Source organism: Aotus nancymaae, unplaced genomic scaffold, assembly GCF_030222135.1.
Source record: "Aotus nancymaae isolate 86718 unplaced genomic scaffold, 86718_ANA_hifiasm-v0.15.2.pri h1tg000348l, whole genome shotgun sequence".
In the NCBI taxonomy this organism is placed as follows: domain Eukaryota; kingdom Metazoa; phylum Chordata; class Mammalia; order Primates; family Aotidae; genus Aotus; species Aotus nancymaae.
In genome coordinates, this window is record NW_026988763.1 from 64,208 (window position 1) to 76,357 (window position 12,150).

Below are 12,150 nucleotides of genomic sequence, written 5' to 3' on the forward strand. Positions count from 1 at the left end.
AATCTGCTAATAAAGCTCAGCCTTCTTCCAGAATCTCAGTTGGAACCCTAGGTGGCTGGTCTAGCACCACCCTGGAAGCCAGTGGCTTAGTGCCGTCCTGGGAAGGCACTTGGTCCGACATCCGCCTCTTCCCTGCTGCTGTATGGAGCAACTGACTCCAGCCTAGAAAACGCTCCATTTTATATTTCACAAACACTCTGCCAACAAGATGTTTTATTTAAATCAACAAATAAAAAAATAAACAACAGAACAGAAACATGAATGCACAAATTTAAAAATAAAGACAGCCTGCAACCAGATAAGGACACAAACGAACACTAAGCCTTTGGCAGCTCCAAATGGTCATCTTCACTGACACTGTCTTGCAGCCACTCGTGGTGAGAACTTGGCATCTACTGCTGAAGGCTCTGCCACCTCTAAGACTCTTCCTTCCAAGACTGACGGAGCACTTGGCCCAGAACGGGACTCTTTTTCTCCTGGACTGGTTCCTTAACCCTTTTTCCGATCTCATTTTCCTCTTGCTGTTAAATATTACTTTGTTTTTAGCGGAATATTGAAACTGTGACATTTATAGATTTGTGAAACATACTATTACGTGTGGTTTGCAATATTGACCGACTTGCGGAGTGGCTTGGGCCTGTGTGCCCGTGGCTCTGACTGCTGAGTGAACGAGATGTACTAAGGAGAATACCTCCTTGGGAACTCCATGGAGCTCCTGGCTTTGGTGACTGAAATAGCATCAGCAAAAGTCTGACATTGCGGAAAGACACAAACGTGCGTAGACCTGGTTATTTCTGACCCTGCACTGCTCATGACGCCTGCCTTCCCCTCCTCGACCATGTGGACTGAGGGAGAAGGAAGGGAGGGAAGACGGAAGCAGCCACCACATTTTGCTTTCCTCCCTTCTGGCCCCCTGTTCTGCTGTCATAACACGGTTATCGCCTTTCACCAGACTGAGTTGTCCAATGAGGCGGATACAATTTTTTTTGGTTCCCCAAATTGAAATCCAAACAGCTGTATGTCTTTTCAACGTGTCCTTCTTTCTCACTTATAAAAGAGAGTCACATTTTACATAATCCTGTGCATGGCACTGGGGGACCCTTATGGTTTATGGTTTTTCTAATGTTTGGGAACAGGTGAGAGCATTGTGGGCATTCTATAAAATATTTACCTTGAATTGCTGAGTAAATAGCTGTGCCTGCCTATTAAAAAGTCCAATTTCCTGAACCATGGACTAAGGAAAGAGAAAATGCCCAAGAATGTGTGTGGCCCAGGAGCTGGTGAGAAAGTCCACAGTTTAATCATTCCTCCCCAACTTGTAACGCAGCCCTGAACTTCTGGACTCAAGCGTTGGAGATGTCAAGAGGACCTCGGGCCGCTCTGCGTTGGGTCAGTCCCACAGGGCTGTTTTCCCACCACGCATGGCGCAAGCTGAATCTATGCCTGTTACCCACACTTCCTGCGCCCCCGCACCCCGCTCCTGTGATCACGTCGGAATTTAAAGCCGCGGAGCAGAGAGTGCTCGGAGTGTCCAACTGGTTGCCGCGGCTATCTCTGCGAGCAGCACGTTTGTCTTCAATGCTGCTTAGTTCGTGCCTCCGAGAAAAGAGTCTCCTGCTGCCAGCTAAGTGTGAGAGAACTTGTGCGCGCAACTCCCCTCCGAATCCCAACGATGGGTAACGTTAGCTTTGGCTCCAAGGAACAACAGCAGCTGCTGGAGAGGTTGCGGCTCCTGCCTGCTATGCTCATCCTCTGCGCCTTCAAGCCCCACAGAAATATCAGCGATTACCGCGTCGTGGTAGTCAGCACCGCTGGTGTGGTGAAAAGCACGCCGCTGCAGAAGCGGGCGACCGGCAACTTCCGTCATGAGTACCTGCCAATCATTGAAAATGCTTACTGCCAGTTGCTGGGCTGCAGCCATGGTGCGCTTTCCCTGCACATCACCGACAGCAAGAGTGGCGACCACAACCCCAACCGCGCTCTGTAGCGCCACGTTATAGCCCGGGGCCACGCCTTCGTCCTGGTCTACTCAGTCACCAAGAAGGAAACCCTGGAAGAGCTGAAGGCCTTCTATGAGCTGATCTGCAAAATCAAAGGTAACAACCTGCATAAGTTCCCCATCGTGCTGATGGGAAATAAAAGTGATGACACCCACCGGGAGGTGACCCTGAGTGATGGTGCCGCCTGTGCGCTGGAGTGGAATTGTGCCTTCATGGAGATCTCGGCCAAGGCAGATGTGAATGTGCAGGAGCTGTTGTTCCACATGCTGCTGGATTACCAGAACCAGCCCGACCCCGACCTCCAGGAGCCCCAGAAGAAGTCCCAGACGCCCAAGACCATTGAGAAGATGCTTGACAAGTGCATAATCATGTGAGCCCTGGGCCTTAAGAGCCAGCTCTTCCTACCCTGCAGTGTGTAGAAAACGTGGATAGGCCAGGCGCGGTGGCTCACGGCTGTAATCCCAGCACTTTGGGAGGCCGAGGCAGGTGGATCACGAGGTCAAGAGATCGAGACCATCCTGGTCAACATGGTGAAACCCCGTCTCTACTAAAAATACAAAAAATTAGCTGGATATGGTGGCGTGTGCCTGTAATCCCAGCTACTCAGGAGGCTGAGGCAGGAGAATTGCCTGAACCCAGGAGGCGGAGGTTGTGGTGAGCCGAGATCGCGCCATTGCACTCCAGCCTGGGTAACAAGAGCGAAACTCCGTCTCAAAAAAAAAAAAAAAAAGAAAAAAAGAAAAGAAAATGTGGACTAAATTTCACTGTGTTACCTGTACATGGTTGATTTTGTGCTGTTGTTTAGACCGTAACAATCATATTGTCAATAAATGTACCTTGTATGTTGATAACTTTACCTTTTCCCAGGCCAGATAATTCAAATTGTTAAAACATTGGCATTTGAAGAGGAGAACAAAAAGGAACATGATGCATTCAAAGTAAGGCCTTTAATAATAAATTTAATAAGAGAAAATGTTTTGAAAAGAGCAAAATGTCAAAATGAATAGAAAGAGAAATTGGTAGGTGTCCTTTTGGTAACCCTATTATTGTGTATCACTTTAAAACATTCCACATCCTGTAAGTGTTTAATCGTATCTTTTAATTGTGTAATTAAGAAATGTGTTTTTACAACAAAAGCTTTTGTTAAAGTGCTTCGAGACATACATGCTAAACAAACAAACAAAAAAAATGAATATGCTATAGCTGATCAGTAGGGGTGTGGGAGCAGAGAAGACTGTGAGAGTGGAACTCTCTCACTAAAGATGTTAGTAGTTTCCCATGTCATTTAAAAATGTTTGAGTATTCTGCTAGCAGTTTTTAAAAGTGTAACAGCTTCTTGACTTAATAAAGCTTGTACTACATGCAAAAAAAAAAAAAAAGAAAAAAAGTCCAATTTCCTTCTAGATGAGTTATTTACACATTATTAAGCTTATTTCCACAGAATCATTGCAGATATTTCTACGTAAGGAAGCCACCCCAACTGTCTGGTCTTTATTTCACATAGGCGTGTAAAAATCACGCCAGTGGCAAATTGGAGGCTCACAGTGTCTGGAAGTGCTGCATCTTAAAGACAGTAGTAACTTTCTTGTTTACTAGTCTCAAACTCCTGACCTCGTGATCCACCCGCCTCAGCCTCCCAAAGAGTATTAACTTTCTTAATAACACGTGTGTTGTATTAGTCACACAAATAGAAAAAATTAGCACGGGCCTGTAATCCCAGCTACCTGGGTGACAGAGGCAGGAGAATTGCTTGAACCTGGGAGGTGGAGGTTGCAGTGAGCCGAGATTGCGCCACTGCACTCCAGCCTGGGCAGCAGAGTGAGACTCCGTCTCAAAAAAAAAAAAAGTTACTATTGTCTTTAAGATGCAGTTTCCTCATCTGTGAAATGGAATATTTGTATATTCCATATGTTATATAATATTACCACCTGGCTAAGCTTGGCATTTGAAGGATTCGAAGCCTGAGTCCAGCACAGAGAAGGGACTTGAGGAATACCCCAGACGTGGAGGAAGGCAGCATCTGGATACAAACTTCTTTTCCTGTATATGCATTTACGTGTCTCTGAATAGGTATCTGTGTGTGTTCCTTTTATTATAGACAGATTGTCTGATCTCAGTGCATTAGAGTGGGGTAGCCTTAGGGACCTGCCACCCTGTGGCAGCTTCGAGATATTCAGACTCTCCAGATTCTGTGTGCACCCCTCACTGTACTGGGGATGCAGGATTTGCCTAACGCCCTACCCATTAGTGAGGAGCAGAGCCCGCATGAGTTCCTCAGATCAGGAGGAGGGGTGAGCTCCTGTCCTGTGAGATGAGGCCATCGTCAATCCTGGGACAGGTGCAGACGATTGCTTTCACCTTCTAACTTTAGAATCTGGAGAGTCCGCATAGCTTGAAGCTGCCTCAGAGAGTCTTTGTTACTGCAAAACGCATGTGGGCAGGCTGGACCAGGCAGTGGATCTTGTTGTTTGTTGGGAAGAAAGGAAAATTGAAGTTCCCGTCACCTGCCAATTAGTCTTGGTCTACCTCCAACCCAAACCTCGGCTCAGTGAAGCAGATTAATAAAGTGATGGGGCATCTCTGGCTGCTGCGAGCACCATGAATATGCATGCAGTGCAGGCCACCGGCTGGAACGCTTCTCCCACCCTGGAATTCGCCAGTCACGTTTCTACTCTCTGGGTTTCTTTCTAAGTTGAAAGATTCTGGAATTGTGGAGCTGGAAGGGACGTTAGTGAAGACCATCTGGTCCAGTGTCCTCATTTTACAGATGAGCTAACTGAGGCCAGAGGGGAAGGGCCGCTCCAGGGCACACTGCACATGGCTCACAAACCTAGGACCAGGCCAGATCTCGCAGCTCTTGTTCCAGAGGATGCTCAGTGCCTCCAGTGCTTAAGGCACTCATTTTCTCGCTGAATTTTGTTTATTGAGACCATATGGAAAGCGATTTGAGGCTGAAGTTACATTCATTCAGGACCAAGAGAAAGGCAACTGACCACAAGATCCTTCTGTGTTGGGCCCCTGAGCCAATTGTGGGGTCACCCTCTTTCCCAGCAGTACAGACCATGTTGATACGATGATATCACTTTAGAGCTAACGAAATGCACTCCTGAGAAATAACATGACCGTTTCTGTTTTCTGCAGAGCGATTCCAAATGGGAGAAGCAATAACATTGTTTATGACCTATTAAAATCGCTCCCATGTCACCAAGCAGCCTTCACAGCTGTGGCAGTCCTCACTTCCCTCGTGGGGGAACTACCTTAATGTTGGAGAAAACTACTGAGTGAGGCCTGACACTGTGCACGCCATGATGTGAGCCATCTGCAAAATTCACTGTGGAGGACAGAATACCGTTAACTAAAGCAGGAGGAAGGGGGCCTGTAATTCCCATCATCTTTTGTTTGAATGCAAAAGAAACTACAGCAAGGAAAATGAATTCATTATACTTTGACAAAACATGGGTAATCTTACCAGCATAGAGTCCAGTGGAGTAAGATGACCACCCAAACTAAAACAATAAAAATCAAACAAAATGAAACGGCATGTTGTTTAGAAATGCGCTCATTTGTGATAAAACTGTTTTGAAAAAGCAAGAACGTGATAGACACCCAATTTGGGATAGTGGTCATGTTTACAGGGCTGCAGGGGGTATGCCGTACAGAAGAGGCACAGAGAAGTGGTGCTGTTTGTAAACTGGGGAGTGAGTTAACAAAGTGGGAAAGAAGGAAGATACCAAACCAATTTCCAGACAGAACTTCTGACTTTGTAACAGCCTTGCAGTCTTTATTAAGCACATGCGTTATACCAATGATTCCAGATAATTTACTAGCAAGAGGATACTCAATTCTGTCTTGTTTGGGAATGAAAACTCCAAAATAAATGAGGCTCTGTGTTGCGGTGCCTCGTTTCCTGCTCTGCAGCGAATGATCACTGTGACTGTTCACTGTTCTGTGCTGGTAGGGGGAGGAGCCAGAGAGTCTGAGGGAGAGAGGGGAAACTGAGCAAGCTGGGGGGTCTAAGGAGTCTTTTTTTTTTTTTTTGAGACAGAGTCTTGTTCTGTCCCCAGGTGCCAGGCTGGAGTGCAGTGGCACAATCTCGGCTCATTGCAACCTCTGCCTCCTGGATTCAAGCAATTCTCCTGCCTCGGCCTCCCAAGTAGTTGGGACTGCAGGCGCACGCCACCACGCCCAGATAATTTTTCTATTTTTAGTAGAGACGGGGTTTCACCATGTTGGCCAGGATGGTCTCGATCTCTTGACCTCATGATCCGCCCACCTTGGCCTCCCAAAGTGCTGGGATTACAGGTGTGAGCCACCGTACCCGTCCCTAGTCTAAGGAGTCTTAAGGAAGAGCTCCGGGTAGCAGCATGAACACACCAGGTGCTTGGCATCCCTCCTGGTTGTAAGATGGCTGCTACACACTTCCAGGCAAATGTTAGAATTCTAGGTGGGGGCCGGGCGCGGTGGCTCACGCCTGTAATCCCAGCACTTTGGGAGGCCGAGGCGGGTGGATCACGAGGTCAAGAGATCGAGACCATCCTGGTCAACATGGTGAAACCCCGTCTCTACTAAAAATACAAAAAATTAGCTGGGCATGGTGGCGCGTGCCTGTAATCCCAGCTACTCAGGAGGCTGAGGCAGGAGAATTGCCTGAACCCAGGAGGAGGAGGTTGCGGTGAGCCGAGATCGCGCCATTGCACTCCAGCCTGGGTAACAAGAGCGAAACTCCGTCTCAAAAAAAAAAAAAAAAAAAAAAAAAAAAAAGAATTCTAGGTGGGAAGAAGGGCTGGGGAAGGCGTGAAGGGGTTCCAGGTCCTGGCTGTGGGGCCTGAAGCATGAGTATCTGCAGGGCTCTCAGGCCATCCACACCCTAGGCTGCCCCAGTGAGTGCAGCGCTCCCACATGAGTGGAGGCAGGTATGCACAAATGAGCCAGACTACGCAAGTCTGGTACAACGGAGAAAAATCAAACCCAAATCAGGAGTCTGGGACAGGGTCACGGAGAGTCAAGAGGGGTGGGTATTCTTGCCCACCTTCCTGCTAGAGCCACCTCAGGGCTGAATCCCCTGGCACAGAGTCCCGCAGGAGTGGAGGTTCTGATGACTGAAGCGGGGTGAGGAGGCCTGAGGACTGCGTTACCCACACTTCCCAGGCCCTCCCCCTGCAGCCCACTGCCTCAGTGCAGGTCAGCTGCAATCGCCATCTGGTCACTTCCGGCAAGGGCAGAGCTCACTCCTGTGGGCTTGGGGTCTAGAATCAGCCTTCCTGCCCTGATCTCGTTCCCAGCCCTCCTGGGCGCACATGGGAGCAATGGGGAGCCCTTCTGTGTCTACAAAGTCCCAGCTTTCCCCTGAAATGCTGTTACAGTGAAACAGCCAAAGAACACAACTAGCTCCATTGTTAAGGGGTCTTTACCCATTCCTGCACATAGGGGAGGATAATTTCAGAGCACAGAGAAAATATACAAAACAGCAGTCGTGTAGTTTTTAAAACTAGCTTGGGGTCTAAAGGAGAAGTATGTAAACAACTATGTTTTGTGAAAGATTTCCAGGAGCACGGCGATCTGAGCAAGGACGCAGCCGTTCTCCACCTTCTCGGACCCCTGCTGGCTCCCAGATGTCTGGGGTCCTCCATTACCTCTTGATCACAACCCCCTTCCTCTGTCCCCTGCCCGTGACATAAACGAGCCTAAAGTTGGTAATGACTTGAGGTGCTGCTTTAGGATGCTCGCTGGCCATCTTCTTGGCTTGCTGGCCCTCATTCCTCCCGCCAGTTCTCTCGCGTGCTTGGATTCCAGCTGTGAGCAGCGGACCCTGGGTTTGGTTACCTCTGCCTGCACTGCCCCGTGCCTGTGAGTTTCCTCCTGAGGCTGCCCTCTAGGCCTGCTCCTCACTCTCCTGCTCTGGTCTCCCAGGGCCTCCCCTATGGGTTGGACTCTGCTCTCTGGGCCCCCATCGGCCCTCTGGGGCTCTGCTCCACACCGGGTAGAGAGTGCAGTAGAACTGTGGGCGTTCACACCCCTGGCATCCCCAGCAGCCTGGCAATGCACCCTGGCCCACTGCCCACACTCATGCCCAGCCTCAGTTTCCCACGTTGCTAGGGTGGGGCCCCAACCTCCATCCTAGCGAGTGTGTCCACTATGGTGGCCCTGTTCTCCCTTGGGCTTCTCCCGTGTGTGCCCTGAGTACAGTCTGCTCAACCTCATTTCTTCCCTCTTATTGTCTGCTAACAGTGCCTCAGGTATTAGGGTCATTGGTGGAAACCCTTGAGTCGGGAGGGTGACCCCCTCATCTCAGGTTGGGTGAACATGGCTGCCCTGTGAAACTTGGACAGCTCTCACTACCTGGGTCCAGTGACCTGGCAGATGACACACAACCAGGTGTCTAGGTTTCCTGATGCAAAGGGACTGGGTTCACTCGCCATTCCTCTCTCCCTGTCCCTCATCTTCCCGCCTGGAATTCTAACTCGTCAGCTGAGGGGCAGCACCCACTTTGCGAATGGTACAATGATGAAAGCTGGCACAGCTAGGGCAGTGTCTCCCCGATGCTGAGCCCCTGCGTCCGCCCTGGGCTGTCTCCCTCGGGCCTTATTCTAAGTAAGGAAATTAACCCCTTTTTGTTTAAAGCTTGAACCTTTTGGAATCACATCGTTCTCCGCGGTTTGTGCCAGATTCATTCCTAAGTGACCTTCTTCCTGCCTTGTTGACCTGGACTTAAGCACAGTGTTCCTCGAGGTGCAGTCCAGGAGAATGTGTCAGATGCTCAGGAGAGAGAGACAAGGACAGGGAAACGTTCTCTCCTGTGGGAAAAGCGCAGTACTTGAGGCCTGCCCAGGCTCTAGAGAAGTGGGGAGTCCTAAGGGGATGCCCAGGCCCGTGGTGGGTGAGGGAGCTGGCCTTGGAAGAGGGGGGCCTGGTGGTGGGCGGGTTCTTCCAACAGGGCTGTGGCAATTCTCTGGGAAAGACTGTGCAGGCTGTGACCAAGCCCGCTAAGATTTTCCAGACCCTTGCAGCCACCTGCTGCTGCTGGTTCCAGTAGGGACACATAGTTCTGCCCAGAAGCACCAAAGAAGCATCTTTTAGAGCTGTCCAGGGATCGCACACATCTCCTACCCGTCAAGACCACGTGGCTCCTCGGTTTCCAGGCACCATGGGTGGTGGGAGGCGTTTCTTCACCAGAGCTGGAAAGTCAGGGCCTGCACTGTGAGAGTGGTGGGGGCACTGGGAATGCTTCCATCCACCTTTCACCATGCGCTGAGACGGGGAGCAATAGGCGATTGTGAGGGCGGACGTGAGCAGATGGCGATGGGGACAGCAGGCCTGGTGGACTGGGACTTGGGCCTGGAAATGCCAAATGAGGATTGGGCCTGGAACGAGAGAAGCAGTCACATCGGGGGCAGCCAGAGGCCATCTTCTGTTAGAGTCGTGAAGTAGAAAATGAAAGTGCTCTGGCGCTAACAAGGATGTGGGAGGATGTTTATTTCTATGGGGAGGAGGAAGGCCTGCTAAAGCAAGATGTACAAAGCATCAAATATATCAAAAAGTAAAGTTGAGGTAGAAGATATAACATTACATTTCACCAAAGATAATATTTACAATGTACAATCCATGTGATAAGAAAATTAAAAATGAAAATCCAGAATAAATAATGAATTTAAAAGTCAATAAAAAGACAAGAACAGGCTGGACACAGTGGCTCAGAACTGTAATCCTAGCACTTTGGGAGATTGAGGTGGGAGGATTGCTTGAGCTCAGGAGTTCGACACCAGCCTGGGCAACATAGGGAGACCTTGTCTTTGCAAAAACTACAAAAATTAGCTGGGCATGGTACTAACTGCGTGTAGTCCCAGATGGAGGAAAATTTACTCAGCACTGGAAAACAGAACAAATCACAGGTCACACTCTAATTTTGACAAAACAGAATTTAAACTGACAAAGGTCAAAAAAGACAAAGAAGGGCATTACATGATGGTAAAGGGTACAATTCAACAAGAAGAGCTAACCTAAATATATACGCACCCAATACAGGAGTACCAAGATTCAGAAAGCAAGTTCTTAGACCTTCAAAGAGACTTAGACTCCCACAATAACAATGGGAGAGTTTAACACCCCACTGACAATATTAGACAGATCATCGAGACAGAAAATAACAAAGATATTCAGGACCTGAACTCAGCTCTGGATCAAGTGGATCTGATAGATAGCTACAGAACCTACCCCACAAAACAACAGAGAATGCATTCTTCATATCACCACATGGCACTTACTTTAAAATAGACCACATAATTGGAAGTAGAACACTCCTCACCAGAATGTAAAAGAACTGAAATCCTAACAAACAGCCCATATGCAAGAAAGGGAGGTGCGGCAGGGAAACTTGCCCTCTAGCCGACTCTACCAGGAGTACAAAAAAATTGGTTTAAGATGCATGTCCTTTTCCCCTTAGAGTGATTTTTAAAAAATACTTGATTTTTAGAGTGGTTTTAGGTTCATAGCCAAATTGAGCAGAAGGCACAGAGATTTTCCATATAGTCCTTATCCCCCTATATGCAAAGCCTCCCCGTTATCAATATCCTGCCCCAGATGCTCATTGGTTATAATATACGGACCTATCACGATCTCCCGAAGTCCATGGTTCATGTGAGGCTCTCTCTGGGTGTTGTACACTCTGTGGGTTTGGACAAATGTATCCACCATTATAGGCTCATACAGAGTAATTTCCTGCCCTGAAAATCCCCCGCGTTCAGCTGATTCATCTGTCGCTCCCCACTGGCTCCCTGAAAACATGCAACTTCTTAGTGCCTCCAGGTTCACCTTTTCCAGGACGTCATCAAGGAGATCTTCATATTTTTCTACACACGGAAGTATGCTGCTTTATCTTCTGTGTTATGTTCTGCACTTTTTCTAATGAAGAATGTTGCCTTAGAGCCCATGCTGAGTTTTTGATTTTTTCTTTAACATGGAAAGAGTCAGCCTTTCCTCCCACTTTGTTTTCTTCTCTGGTTGTTTTTTTCTTTAAAAACTAAAAAACATCAAATGGCCTTCTTGTCAATCTTCTTTTTTATGCCTTTGGAGTTTTGCGTTACGCATTAGGATCACATCCGGTTCCTGAGATTCAAAAATATTGACATACATTTTACCCAATATGTTGACGGTTTACCAGGTTGCAGGAGCTCAGCCTGGTGGTCACCAGTTGCCAGAATTCTCCTTTGTCAGATGAGGGTGAGGGTAACCCTGCCCACGGGCTCCTCACCAACTTTCATGTGTGTGTGTGCACGCGCACGCGTGTGCATGCACGTGCGCGTGCAAGGGCACGCATGTCTGTGTGTGTAAAGCTTTGTTTTGAGCGCTGGCCTTGGTACTTCCACAGTGCTAAACATCTGGCTTGGCACAGAGTAGGCCAGTACCTGTGTGCTGCAGTGGGCTGAGCCTCTTCCTCGCATGCTGGCGTAAGACTGTGTGGGTCTGAGCCCTCTCCAGGAGACCTGGGTCCTGGTCTACCCCGGAGCTGACGGGTTTTAGTTTGGGGTTGGAGTCTGGGTAGTGTGGCAGCTGATCCCCAGGAAATATCCAGCTATGGAGGCTTTGGTCCCCAGCATGCTTGACATGACTTTTCCCTAATGAAGTTCTTAGGAAGGCAAAGCACTGATGTGGTAGACCTATAATATCGTGTTCAAAATAGCAGTGCAATATTGCACTTTAGATGTTTCTTCATCTGTCAAATGGAAATAATTTCTCTCTTAGATGTACACTTTGGACAGTGTCTGATCTATATTGAAACTCAATATATATATATCATCACTTATTGTTTCTTTAGTTACAATTCTTTCATTGTTCAATTAGAACTTTACTAAATTGTTACATGTCTTTCTTTTGCTTAAGGTAGTAGATGAAGTTTGAAATCATCTTTTATTCTGGGATGCTAGTGGGCCTTTCTCAACTAAGGTCCCAGCAGAGAGCTAAGCCCTACAAAAAATTATGTGACTGTTGTCTCTATTCTCTCAAGGATGATACCTAACTGGCACAATTCTAGATTGTGGGTAGGAGAGAAGGTATTAATTACTTGCAGTAGATTCCTGCATACATCGGGGATAAATTCTCTTGTGGGACTGAGAATCCCCAACACCCTGCTGCTTCAACTCCCTTTTAAAAGCAC

General features: G+C 48.1%; 1 pseudogene; it reads left to right on the forward strand.

The window, feature by feature from the left end:
- The first annotated feature begins 1,672 nt into the window (after positions 1–1,672).
- LOC135273182 (GTP-binding protein Di-Ras3-like) lies at positions 1,673–2,374 on the forward strand (annotated as a pseudogene).
- The last annotated feature ends 9,776 nt before the right edge of the window (positions 2,375–12,150 follow it).